General features: G+C 44.0%; 1 pseudogene; it reads right to left on the bottom strand.

Moving 5' to 3' along the window:
• Window positions 1-708: 708 nt before the first annotated feature.
• On the bottom strand, window positions 709-1,944 carry LOC144676880 (uncharacterized; annotated as a pseudogene).
• Window positions 1,945-14,093: the final 12,149 nt, after the last annotated feature.

Below are 14,093 nucleotides of genomic sequence, written 5' to 3'. Positions count from 1 at the left end.
ACAAAGAAACTTGCACCATGGAGAAATCAGGTATGATAGAACAGAAAGAAACAAGAGAAAGTTGCAAGTCAGGGCTAGGACAATGGAAATCTTCAGAGACAGCTGGGCCAGGTGGGCTAGTGGAAGGGAGGGAATCAGCAGAGGCAACTGATCGGATTATCTCAATCTTAGTGACAAAGAAGCTCCATGAGCTCCTCACATTTGTTGTTGGAGGGGAGGATGGGGGAGACAGGGGAGAGTGAAAACCCTTCAAAAGGATCTAACTTGTGTTAGAGATATTAAAAAGAGACTCAATACACTGTGTACTTAACACAACATGATTTATTTGACTTATATCAGCAATTTAACTGCCATAATGAAAACTGGAAATGCTGGAAATGGTCAGCAGGTCTGACAGCGTCTGTGTAGAGAGAAACAGACTTAATGTTTCAAGTCCACATGACTTCTTTAGAGCTAAAGAGAAGTTGAAATGTGATGGAATTTATACTGTTTAAGGGGGCTGGATCAAGTAAAGCAAGATAGGTCAGCGACAGGTGGAGACTAAGGAGAGATAGACAAATATGTCATGGACAAAAGACAAAGGGAGTGTTAATTGCAGTGGTAAAGACTAAAGAACGTGTTGATAGTGGCACAAAGGTAAGAAAGCAGAATGTGTGAAGAGCAGGACAAGAGTCAGCATTCTGTGAAAGAACAACATGGAAACAAGTAATAGATGGCCCTGTTGGGGGAGGGGGAGGTGCCATAACTGGGCTGGAGTTTATTAACATCAGCAGAAACAGACCCCAATGAACAGAGTTTATTGTCACATAGTCTTGTATGTGGTTAACATCAAAATTCAATCACTGTTGTTACTCATGAACTCGCTGGTGTTTTATCAGGCCAGGTGACCGAGTGAATCCCTTCCCACACTTGGAGCAGATGAAAGGTCTCCCTCCACTGTGCACTCGCTGGTGTGACAGCAGGCTGGATGACTGAGTGAATCCCTTCCCACAGTCAGAGTAGGTGAACGGCCTCTCTGCAGTGTGAAGTTGCTGGTGTATCAGCAGGACGGATGAGCGAGTGAATCCCTTCCCACAACCCATGCAGGTAAACGGTCTCTCCCCAGTGTGAGTGCGCTGGTGTACAGTGAGTTCATCTGATCGCCTGAATCTAGTGCCGCAGTGAGAGCAGCTGAACGGTCTCTCCCCAGTGTGAATTCGCCGGTGCGTCAGCAGGCTAGATGACTGAGTAAATCCCTTCCCACACTCAAAGCAGGTGAATGGCCTCTCCCCAGTGTGAGTACGTCGGTGTGTCAGCAGGTGAGATTTAACAGAGAAACCCTTCCCACACTCAGAGCAGGTAAATGGCCTCTCCCCAGTGTGAACCCGCTGGTGTGTCAGCAGGTTGGATGACTGAGTAAATCCCTTCCCACACTCGGAGCAGGTGAACGGCCTCTGCCCAGTGTGAATGCGTCAATGAATTTCCAGCAAAGACGGGGTTATGAATCCCTTTCCACAGTCCCCACATTTCCACTGTCTCTCCCCACTGTGAACGGTGTTTTTTCCTACCATTTCAAAGTCTGATAATATTCAGGTTACGATAAATTGGGTGACTCTGTCAGATCCTGATATGATGTTTGATTTGAGTTCCCTGACTGAAAATCCTTCCCTTCTAATACCCTGTGAAATGGATTTAAAATAGAAAAAAGTGTGAGAGAGAACCCACAAAAACAGGTTGTGAAATTGAGCTGAATGAATCTGGCAATTTGTGGCACTAGCAAAAAGTGGCCATAAAAGCTGCTGGATTGTAATAAAAACCCAACCAGATCAGTAATGCCCTTCAGGAGGGAACCTGCCATGCCTGGTCTGGGCCCACACAAGACTCTGGTCTCCATAAGAGGAGACTGATAGAGAGAGAGAAAGTCAGAGAGAGAGAGAATCACAGAATTGTTACAGTGCAGAAGGATTCCATTTGGCCCATCATGTCTGCACTGGCTCTCCGAATGAGCATTTCATCTAGTGCCTTTCTCCAATTTCTCCCGTAACCCTGCAGATAGTTTATTTTCAAATAATCATCTAATTCCTTCTTGGATACTTTTATGGATACTCCAACACAATCTCAGGCAGTGCATTCCAGACCCTAACCACTTGCTGTGTGAAAAAGTTTTTTCTCATATAGTTTTTGCTTCTTTTACCAATCAGCTTAAATCTGTGTCCTCTGGTTCTCGATCCTTCTGCCAATGGGAACAGTTGCTTTCTATCTATTCATGCTTTTCAATACGTCTATCAAATTTCCTCTTAGCCTTCTTTCCTCCAAGGAGAACCATCCCAACTTCTCCAATCTATCTTCATAACCGAAATCTCTCATCCCTGGATCCATTCTTGTAAACCTCCTCTGCACTCCCTCCAGTGCCTTCACATCCTTCCTGAAATGCAGTGCCCAGAATACTCCAGCTGATGTCTAACTAGTGTAGTACACAAGCTCAGCGTAACCTCCTTGCTCAAGTATTCTGAGCCCCTATTAATAAAGTCCAGGATACCATCTGTGCTATTAACTAATCTCTTAAACCGTCCTGCCACCTCTAATGATTTATGCACATAGACACCCAGGTCCCTTATGCTCCTGCACCCCCTTTGGTGTTGTACCCTTTATTTTATATTGTCTCTCCAAGATTTTCCAAATGAAATGCATCACCTCAGACTTCGCTGCATTAAATTTCATCTGCCATTGTTCCGCCCTTTCCATCAACTTGTCTATGTCGTTTTGAAGTTCTACGCTATCCTCCTCACAGTTTACAATGCTTCCAAGTTTTGTATCGTATGCAAATTCATAATATTGCTGACTATACACCAAGGTTTAAATCATTTATCTGTCAGGAAAAGCAAGGGTTCCAATACCGACCCCTCGGAAACTCCACTACAAATCTTCCTCCAGCCCGGAAAACATCCATTAACCATTACTCTTTATTTCCTGTCATTCCGCCAATTCTGTATCCATGTTGTTGCTGTCCGTTTTATTCCATGAGTTATATCTTTTCTCACATGTCTGTTGTGTGACACTGTCTCAAATGCCTGGAGAGAGGTGGAGAAGCAGCAGGCGAAGTTGTTTCTAAGAGGCGGGACTGGAGGACTGATGAAGTCATCTAGTTCTCCCACCAATCAGAGTGCCTGTTAAGGGCGGGGTTTGCAGAACTAAGTGGGCGGGGCTGAGCGGTGAACCCCCTCTGGCTGCCTGGCCCAGTATTGCCCCTTATAAATATGGCGGCTGCACATTGCCCCCTATGAAGATGGCGACCGTGAACCCGGGGCCACCAACCGGAAATGCCGCCCCGAAGTGTGGCCAACGCGGGACAAGTAGGTTCCTTTTCTGGTACTTGAGGCCTCCACTGGGTGTTTATCAAGCCTTTCCATCCATTCCGCCGCCTCCATTATCCTCCTACAATCGACTGTTACTCACCTGTTGCAGAGGCGAGATGACTCCCTCCCGGCGCCTTCAGCACCCACAATACGCATGCTCTAGCCACAACCCGGTAATGAGCCTGCGCAATGGCCTCCTGCAGTGAGTATAGGGCATATTCTCTTTCGACGCGAATGCTGGGTAAGAACCCCGCCATTTAAACGTGATATTGTTGAAATGAAAATTCCGTTTAGTGATCCAATTACGACTGGGGCCATAGGGCCAAGATATAAAATTATTAAAATAATTAGTATAGAATACTAAACTTAAAAGAAGTGGCTGCAGAGAGTCGATCCATCATTTATAATCCTCCAAAATTCCTCAAATTCTGGAAAGGTCCTAATGGTTTGGAAACTAGCTAATGTAATATCGTTATTCAAGAAAATATGGAGACAGAAGCAGGAATTTTCAGGGCCATTAGCCTAACATGCGTCATAGGGAAATTGCTAGAATCCATCATTAAGGAGTTTATAGCACGATACTTAGAAAATCATAACGTGATCAGGCAGAGTCAATATGGCTTTGTGACGGGAAATCATACTTAACTAATTTATTAGAGTTTTTTGAGTGAGTAACAAGCAACGTGGAAAAAAGGGGAGCCTGTAGATGCGGTGTACTTGGATTTCCAAAAGCCATTCAATAAGGTGCCACATCAAAGCTTCCTACACAAGATTAGAGAACATGGTGTAGAAGATAAAATATTAGCATTGGCGAAGGCTGGTTAGCTAACAGGAAGCAGAGAGTAGGGATAAATGGCTCTCTTTCAGGATGGCAAGATGTGACTACTGGAGTGCCACAGGGTTCAGTGCTGGGGCCTCAACTTTTATAATCTGCATCAATGATTTGGATAAAGGGACTGAATTTATGGTTTCTATATTTGCCAATGACACCAAGATAGGTAGATCTTAAAAGAAGTGGCAGCACAGATTGCAGATACATTGGTTATAGTCTTCCAAATTTCCTTAGATTCTGGAAAGGTTCCCACGGATTGGAAAATAGCAAAAGCAACATTGTTATTCAAGAAAGGAAGGAGGCAGAAAGCAGGAAACGAAAGGCCAGTTAGCATAACATCTATCATAGGGAAAATGATAGAATCCATTATTGAGGAGGTTAAAGCAGGATACTTAGATAATCAAGATTTGATCAGGTAGAACCAACATGGCTTTGTGAAAGGGAAATTGTGTTTAACTAATCTGTTAGAGTTTTTGATGAAGTAACATTCAAGGTGGATACAGGGAAACCAACAGATATGGTGTACTTGGATTTGCAGAAGGCATTTGATAAGGTGCCACATAAAAGATTGTTGCACAGTATAAAGGCACATGGTGTAGGAGGTAACATATTAGCATAGATAAATGATTGGTTGGCTAACAGTAAGCAGGGATAAATATGTCTTTTTTGGATTGGCAAGCTGTAACTAGCGGAGTGCCACAGGGATCATTGCTGGGTCCTCAACAATTTACAATCTACATCAATGATTTGGATGAAGGGTCCGAATGTATGGTAGCTAAATTTGCTGATGACATGAATAGAGATAGGAAAAGAAGTTGTCAAGAGGAAGTCGAGAGTCTGCAAAGTGATATGGACAGGTTAAGTGCGTGGGCAAAAATTTGACAGATGGAGGATAACGTGGGAAAATGTGAACTTGTCCACTCTGGCAGGAAGAATAGAAAAACAGTCTTCAATACAAGTGGAGAGCAGAACTCAGTAGTACAGAGGGCTCTGGTCCTCGAACCCATTCTGCCATTTAATAAGATCATGGCTGATCTGATTTTGGCCTCAACTTCACGTTCCAGCTACCCCCGATAACCTTTGGCTCCCTTGTTAGTCAAGATTAGCCAAGTTCCTCAGGGTAGTGTCCTAGGCCCAATCATCTTCAGCTGCTTCATCAATGACAGACCTTCCATCATAAGGTCAGAAGTGTGGATGTTCGCTGATGATTGTACACTGTTCAGAACCATTTGTGACTCCTCAAATACTGAAATATCCATGTCCAAATGCAGCAAGACCTGCACAATATCCAGGCATGGGCTGACAAGAGGCAAGTAACACACCATACATCTGCCAGGCAATGACCATCTCCAACAAGAAAGAATCTAACCTCTACATTCAAGGGCATTACCATCAGTGAATCCCCCACTGTCAACATCCTGGGGATTACCATTGACCACATCATTGAAGATATAAATACTGTGGTCACAAGAGCAGGTCAGAGGCTTGGAATCGTGTGGCAAGTAACTCAACTCCTGACTTCCCAAAGTCTGCCCACCACCGACAAGACACAAGTCTGGAGTGTAATGAAATACTCCCCACTTGCCTGGATGAGTGCACCTCCAACAACACTCAAGAAGCTCGAAACCATCCAGGACAAAGCAGCCCACTTGATTGGCACCCCATCCACATACATTGACTCCCTCCATCACCTAAGTACAGTGGCAGCAGTGTGTACCATCTACAAGATTCACTGCAGAAACTTACCAAGGGCTCCTTAGGCAGCACCTTCCATACCCTATAAGTGATCTAGAAGGACAAGGGCAGCAGATAGATGGGAACACCACCACCTGGAAGTTCCCCTCCAAACCACTCACCATCCTGACTTAGAAATATATCGCCTTTATTTCACTGTCGCTGGGTCAAAATCCTGGAACTCCCTCCCTAACAGCACTGTGGGTATACCTATGCCACATGGACTGCAGTGGTTCAAGAAGGCAACTCACCACCACCTTCTCAAGGGCAATTAGGGATGGGCAACAAATGCTGGTCCAGCCAGTAGCACTCACATCTCATGAATGAATAAGAAAAAATCTACTTCTGCCTTTAAAATATTCATTGACTCTGCCTCCACTGTTCTCTGGGGAAGAGAGTTCCAAAGATTCACAACTGGCTGAGAGAAAAAAATTCTTCTCATCTCCATCTTAATTGGGAGATTATTTATTTTAAAATGTGCCCCCTCGCTCTAGTTTCTCCCACGAGGGGAAAGATCCTTTCAGCATCTATCCTGTCAAGTCCTATCAGGATCTTATATGTTTCAGGAAGATCACCTCTCCATTTTCTAAATGCGAATGGATACAGGCCCAGTCTGTCCAACCTTTCTTCATAAGATAACCCCCTTCATCCCAGGAATCAACCAAGTTTACCTTCTCTGAACCGCTTCTAATGCATTTATATCCTTTCTTAAATAAGGAGACCAATACTGTACACAGTACTCCATATGTGGTCTCACCAATGGCCTGTAGAACTGTAGTGAAACATCCCTACTTTTATATTCCATTCCCCTTGTAATAGACAACAACATTCCATTTGCCTTCCTAATTGCTTGCTCTACCTGCAGACTAACCTTTTCTGATTCATTTACCAGGGCAGCCAGATCTCTCTCTCTCTCTCTGCCTCAAAGCTATGCGGTCTCTCTCCATTTAAATAATATTCTACTTTTCTATTCTTCCTGCCAAAGTGGCAAGTTCACTTTTCCTACATTATACTCCGTTTGCTTGTCCACTCTCTCTAAATAGAAGAGGTTCTATACAAATAGTATATTTTTATCCTGATATATAAATATACTTACATATAAATAGTTGAATTATATAAATATGTGAGGCTCCAGAACTGATGCCTGAGGCACTCCACTCATCACAGCTTGCCAGCCTGAAAAAGACCCACTTATTGCTACTCTCTGCTTCCAGTTAGCTAACCAATCTGCTATCCATGCTAATATGTTACCCCCGACACCATGAGTTCTTATTTTGTGTCGTAACCTTATTGGCATGTCACCAAATAATGCTCTGGGTATTGGTGAATGGAGCTGTAGAGAGCAATTGAAGCAGGAAGTGAGGAGAGGAAACCATATAAAAGTTCACTCATGACCTTTAGGGAAGGAAATCTGCCATCCTTACCTGGCCTGGCCTACACGAGACTCCAGACCACAGCAATGTGGTTGACTCTTAACTACCCTCAAATGGCAATTAGGGATGGGAAACAAATGTTGGCACTGCCTGCAATACCCATCCCAGGAAATAAATTTAAAAAAGGAGTGACAAATGGATATTCTTCAGACTATCCAGTTCTCTCCCAGGGTTGGTGTTTTGACCATTGCTCTTCTCAATATAAAGGAATGATTGGGTTTCGCTTTATGGGTTTAAAATCAAAATCTCCAGATGATTTTACAATAGGAAATGGGCAGAACAGTGAAGAGGAATATAAGTGACTCACTGTGAATACATAAGTTAGTAACTGGTGCAGGTAACATGTCAGATTAAATTTAACACAGAAAATATGAGGTGATAAATTTCCTGAATTAAAAAGCTAAAATATTCACTAAATGCCTATGGTTTAGAAGGACTGGAGAAATAGAACAGTAAAGACAGGGAAGATTCTAGTTTACATTTTCTTATTAATAAACACACTGATGAGGTTTCATGTCAGCAACTTTAATACCTTCTTAAGAAATACAGAAATAAAGAAATGAGCAGATTCACGTCCTCTGCTTTATCTTATATTGTTCCGTCAATTTGAGTAAACATCCAAGTCCCAAGTGTCATAGAGTCATAGAGGTCTACAGCACAGAAGAAGACCCTTCGGCCTATCACATCTGCGCCAGTCAAGCAAGTATTGAACTATTCTAATCCCATTTTCCAGCACTAGGCCCATAGCCTTGTATGTCATGGCATCGCAAGTGCACGTCTAAATACTTTTATTTTCATGCCATCCGTGAACTTACTGATCAACCCTCCTACATTCAAGTCTAAATAGTTTATATATACCACAAACAGCAAGGGACCCAACACAAATCCCTGTGGAACCCCACTGGACATGGGCATCCAGTCACAAAAACACCCCTCGACCATCACCCTCTGGTTCCTGCCACTCCGCCAATTCTGGATCCAATTTGCCAAATTGCCTGGGATCCCATGGGCTCTTATCTTCGTTATCAGTCTCCCATGCGGGACCTTATCAAAAGCCTTGCTGAGGTCCAGGTGGACTACGTTAAATGCACTGCCCTCATCTACACACCTGGTCACCTCTTTGAAAAATTCAATCACATCGGTCAGACATGACCTCCCCTTAAAAAAACCATGCTGGCTGTCCTTGATTAATCTCTGCCTCTCCAAGTGTAGATTAATTCTGTCCCTCAGAATTGCTTCCAATAGTTTCCTCACCACTGAGGTTAGACTGACTGGCCTGTAGTTCCCTGATTTATTCCTTCCTCCCTTCTTGAATAATGGTACCACACTGGCTGTCTTCTGGCACTTCTCCTGTGGCCAGAGAGGTATTGAAAATTATTGCCAGCACCTCCACTATCTCCTCCCTTGCCTCACTCAACAGCCTGGGATACATTTCATCCTGGCCTGGAGATATATCTCATTTTAAGCCTGCCAGACCATTTAGAACCTCCTCCCTTTCAATGCTAATTTCTTTAATTATATCACAGTCCTTCTGCCTGATTTCCATACCCACGTCGTCCCTCTCACTTGTGAACACCGACACAAAGCATTCATTTAGAACTCTACCTGCATCTTCCGGCTCCACACACAAGTTACCACTGTGGTCCTTAATGGGCCTGACTCTTTCCCTAGTTATCCTCTTACTCTTAAGGTACTTGTAAAATAACTTTGGATTTTCCTTTATTTTACCTGCCAATGTTTCTTCATGCCGCCTTTTTGCTCTCCTAATCTCCTTTTTAAGTTCCCCCCTACACATTCTATATTCCTCTCGGGCTTCCGCTGTTTTGAGCCCAGCGAATCTGCCATAAGCCTCCCTTTTTCTCTTTATCCAATCCACAGTCACTTACATGGTCAGCCAGCTGGATGGAACCTCGGGCACCCTGAGCTTGATCTCCGGTATCTTCAGTCCTGATTGCCCCCTTACATCAGAGCCCTTCATTTTTATACTCTGTAGTGATCCAGCTCTGGCCCCTGACTCTTTGTCTCCTCTGTTGGGTTTTAGCAGGAAGTGAGGAAAAGACAGCTGGAATTTCTCTAATCCGTGACTTACAGGGACACCTTCCCTCGTTCCCAGCAGTTACTTTTCTTCAGTAATTTTCTCATTCTCCCTAAACTCCCCTGCCTACTCTTAATTCTGTTATTTATTTTAGTTTTACATTACAGATATAAACATCACAGATGATAATCTAATCTATTCCATTCCTCACTTTGTTTACATTTCTATTGTGGTTAATAACAGACAAACTCTGTCCTTTCCCCTGATCTGATTAGAGTTTCCAATGAGTCGATTCTGTGGAATGGAATGTCTTATCAGTGTTGCCATGGTGACCTGTCTGCAGTGAAGAGTCTGTTTGAGTTTCTAACTCTGACTAAACTTCTCTATCCCATAATACACGTTAGATCAGACATTGGATGTCAATGTATTTTAGTCATGTTGTGTTAATATCTCTAAAACGTACAAGGTATTCAGAGACACAAACCTTTAATGGTGGGAGGACAAGTTGGTAAAATCCAGGGTTTTATAATTCGGGGTGTAGAGTTCAAAAGGACAGAGGTCATGTAAACCTGTGCAAATCATTGTTTAGGCTGCGGTTAGAATATTGAGTCAAGTTTTGGGGATCTTACACCAGGAAGGATGTCAAGGCCATGGAGAGGGTGCAGAAGAGATTCACTGAGATGATCCCAGGGAAGAGAGGCTTTAGTTATCAGCAGAGATTAGAGAAACTGGGGCTCTTTTCATTAGAACAAAGGCTGATTGGAGATCTGAGGGAGAGGTTCAACATTTCATCAGGTAAATGAGAAAAAACTGTTTCCACCAGTCGGTGAGTCAGTAACTAGAGGACATCAAATTCAAATCATCACCAAAAGACTCAGAGCCAGGAATGGGATATGGAGCAGACCGTACAATAATGTCCAGGACACTCACTGTCCCTCCGGCTCTCTGTCCACACTTTCCCATTAAACACTCTGAGGGCAGGTACACGGGTGTGTTACTGATACCTCCCCAGGGTATCCGGGCGAGGAGAGGCACTCTAGAAGATAAGGGGAGCTGGAACCTGTCCATGAGATTGGCCAAGGTTCTGAGAACTGGAAAAATCCAAAGTAATGATGAGGTGTTAGCCATGGCTCAGAGGTTGCATTCTCATGTCTGAGTCAGGAGGTTGTGGGTTCAAATCCACCTCTAGAATTTGAACATAAAATCTAGGCTGACATTCCACTGCAGTACTGAGAGAGCCCTGCAATGTATGAGGTCCTGTCTTTCAGATGAGACTGAACGGGCAGGTGTAAGAGATCCATTGGGGCTATTTCAAAGAGCAGGAGATTTCTCCCCATATTCTTGGTCAATATTTGTCCCTCAATCAACATCACTAAAGCAGACTATCTGGGTATTATCAACTTCTTGTCTGTGGGATCTTGCTGTGTACAAATGAGCTGCTGTATTTCCTACATTCCAACATCGACTGCACTTCAAAGGAATTTCATTGCCTGTAAAATACTTTGGGACATCCTGGTGTCATGAAAGGCTCTGCAGAAATACAAATCCTATTTTAACAGAGGAGAAAAGGCCAAAAAATGGAACTGTCAAGAACAAGATTTCAATTAATCTTCTCTTGTCCTGGAGAAAACAAATATTCCACACACTGTGTTTGACACCAAGCTGGTTTATTTAACGTTTATCCAGAATATTAATCTCCAGCCAGTTATTGGGGTCATTAACATCAGCAGAAACAAACACCAAGTTTCAAAATGAACATGGTTCAGTTCTGGATGTGACTAACAGAAGCAATAATATCAGGATCGAAACCCTGCATTTACTTTTGAACTCGCTAGTGTCTCTGTAGGTGGAATTAATTAATGAATCTCTTCCCACATATGGAGCAGTTGAATGGCCTCTCCCCAGTGTGAACTTGTTGGTGTGTCAGAAGGCTGGATAACTGAGTGAATCCTTTTCCACGCACAGAGCAGGTGAACGGTCTCTCCCCAGTGTGAATACATTGGTGTGTCAGCAAATCTGGTTTTCTTTTCAAGCTCTTCTCACAGTCAGAACATGTAAACGGTTTATCAGAATGAACAAGTTTGTGTGTCTGAAGGCAGGACAACCGAGTGAATCCCTTCCCACACATGGGGCAGGTGAACGGCCTCTCCCCAGTGTGAGTGCATCGATGAGCTTCCAGGTGGGATGGGGAACTGAATCTCTTCTCACAGTCCCCACATTTCCACGGTTTCTCCATGGTGTTGATGCCCTTGTGCCTCTCCAGGTTGGATGATCAGTTCACGCTTCGACCAGACACAGAACACGTGTACAGTCTCTCCCCACTGTGAATGGTGTGATGTTTCCTCAGGCTCTGTGACTGGTTAAAGCTCTTGCCACAGTCAGTGCACTGGAACACTCTCACTCGAGTGTGTGCGTGTGTGTGTGTCTCGGTGATTTTCCAATTACACTGATGTTTGAAATCTTTTCCTGCAGCCAGAACAGACAAACATTTCTCCTTCCAGATTCAAAGGCCGTGATATTCAGGTCCTTATGAATCGAGTGACTCTGTCAGATCTTGATATGATGCTTGGTTTGAGTTTCCTGTCTGTAAATCCCCCTGTTTAAGGTTTTTACAAAAACAATCACCAAGGACAGAACAAACATTTCTCTTGCTTTGAGTTTTCTGTGTGTAAATCCTCTCCTTCTAATCCCTGATTTTGAGTTTCCAAAATCAACCACTGTCAGCCCAGGATACAAACTCTGAATTATTATTTGAAGGGGAAGGGTGAACAGGGTTACAGGGAGAAGGCAGGGGAATGGCACGAGGTGAATTGCTTGTTCGGAGAGCTAGCACAGACATGATGGGCTGACTGGCCTCCTTCTGTGCTGTAACCATTCTGTGATTCTGTGAAATTCACAAATTCTCTCCTGTTTCCTGGCCCAGGATGATCGTGCGTGCGCCCTGCTCCACACTGTTCCCCTAACCCGGGCCTGTCACTGGGGAATGCCGGACCAGTGCAAACATGGATTTGGGGTTTGTGGCCTACAGAAGGTGTTTGTGAAGCATCCTCACCCTCCCGCCGGCTCCATCACTCCCTCTGTCTCCCCTCGACTGCTAACCGACTGCAGATACGAAAAACAAGTGCCATCCATGGCCATTACTCACACTGCACATGCTCCAAACCCTGTTTGAAACTGTGCCTGTGCACTGGTCTCCTGTGGTGTAGATAGGGGACATTCCCCACCGTGGGGAACGCTGGGCAAATGTCCCGTCACTGGAGGTCCCAGTTTGTGAATAGTCATTTTGTTCTGTGATGGGTGGAGGTTCGGGCTGGAGGGCCAATCAATATAATGAGGAGCAAAATTATACAGAAGCCCAAGTGCACAGACCCTCCATTATCCACCAGAAGGAATGGGGGTTAGTGAAGAATCGAGGGTCCCCCAAACAGCAGAAATAACAGCAAAATCTAACCCCGACAGTCAGATGTGAACTCACTGTTGTCTCAGCAGGTCGGATGAACGAGTGAATCTCTGCTCACACACACAACATTTAAACAGCTTCTCTCCAGTAACAATGCACTGAACCATTTGATCTTTTTAAACTGGGATGTTAACAGGTGGGAAAACTGGATGAAATCCCTTCACCTCTGTGAAGTTTCTGAACCATTTCTCAGTGTGTCTGTCCTGCCGTGTCAGTAAATGGAGTGAGCAAGTTTATCCTTTTCCTCATGCAGTTGGTGAACACCCTCTCCCTGGCAGGACTGGACCAAGTTTCCAGCTCAGATGGGCAACTGAATCCGCCCGCAGTCAATATCAACAACAGCTTGCATTTGTATAGCGCCTGCACCATCCTGTTCCGATGACAATCTGCTCAATGGTTGTAAGATGGCTACATGTTGGTAACAGTTATTCAGGTGAAACTGAATACACTGTGTTTGAGCAGCAGTTTACAAAGTACAAAGAAGAATTTGATTCTGCACTATTGTCCATTGGGATGTAGGAGGGGCCTCATTTCTCTGATTCACATTCGTGTTTAAGCCAATTTGGAGCAGTGACCTTCCTGACCTTTCCAAACTGAGAATGACTCAAACCCACTGGGATAAATCCCCAAACCTGGAATCACAGAAAAATCCATCCAATCATCGATCTCCTATAGTCCCATTCTAGCCAATCATTAGCCTAGTAGGTTCTGTCTCTGGGAAGTGTTCCTGAGCCTCCCCCTATCGGCTTTTCACCCTGGGCTTGAGCACAAACGCAAACTGGGTGTCTGTTTCCATGGTGCTGAGGTAACCCAGGACCTTCATGGTGACGAGTGTTCTAACTGTGTCAAAGCTCAATGCTGGAAATTAGCAACAAGGATTTCTAATTGATAATATTCCCCAGGTTTACAAGAGCTCGCTGTATTTCCACAATCAAAGAAGAACTTCCGCTTGTTCTTTCCTTGGGATAATAAGGGAGTTTATACAACACCAAATCCACTTCTCACACATTCAAAACCTTGAGGCAGTAGAAAGTCCAAGGCAGTGCATCTCATTGCAGAGAGAATCTATTCAGAGAAATGTTTCTGACCATTTAACGCTTGCAATCCTAATTTCTCAAAATACCCTCAACAGCCCCATATTCTTACACAGCTCTCACTGTTCATTAATGTTTAACATGATCAGTCTCTCCTCAATCTTCCTATCGAAGTGTATCACCTCACGTTTTTCTGTGTTGAATTTTGTGAGGCTTTGTGCCTGCAATCC

This window comes from Cetorhinus maximus, unplaced genomic scaffold (assembly GCF_964194155.1).
Source record: "Cetorhinus maximus unplaced genomic scaffold, sCetMax3.hap1.1 HAP1_SCAFFOLD_2043, whole genome shotgun sequence".
NCBI classification, from domain to species: domain Eukaryota; kingdom Metazoa; phylum Chordata; class Chondrichthyes; order Lamniformes; family Cetorhinidae; genus Cetorhinus; species Cetorhinus maximus.
This window is presented reverse-complemented; position numbering and strand designations above follow the sequence as displayed.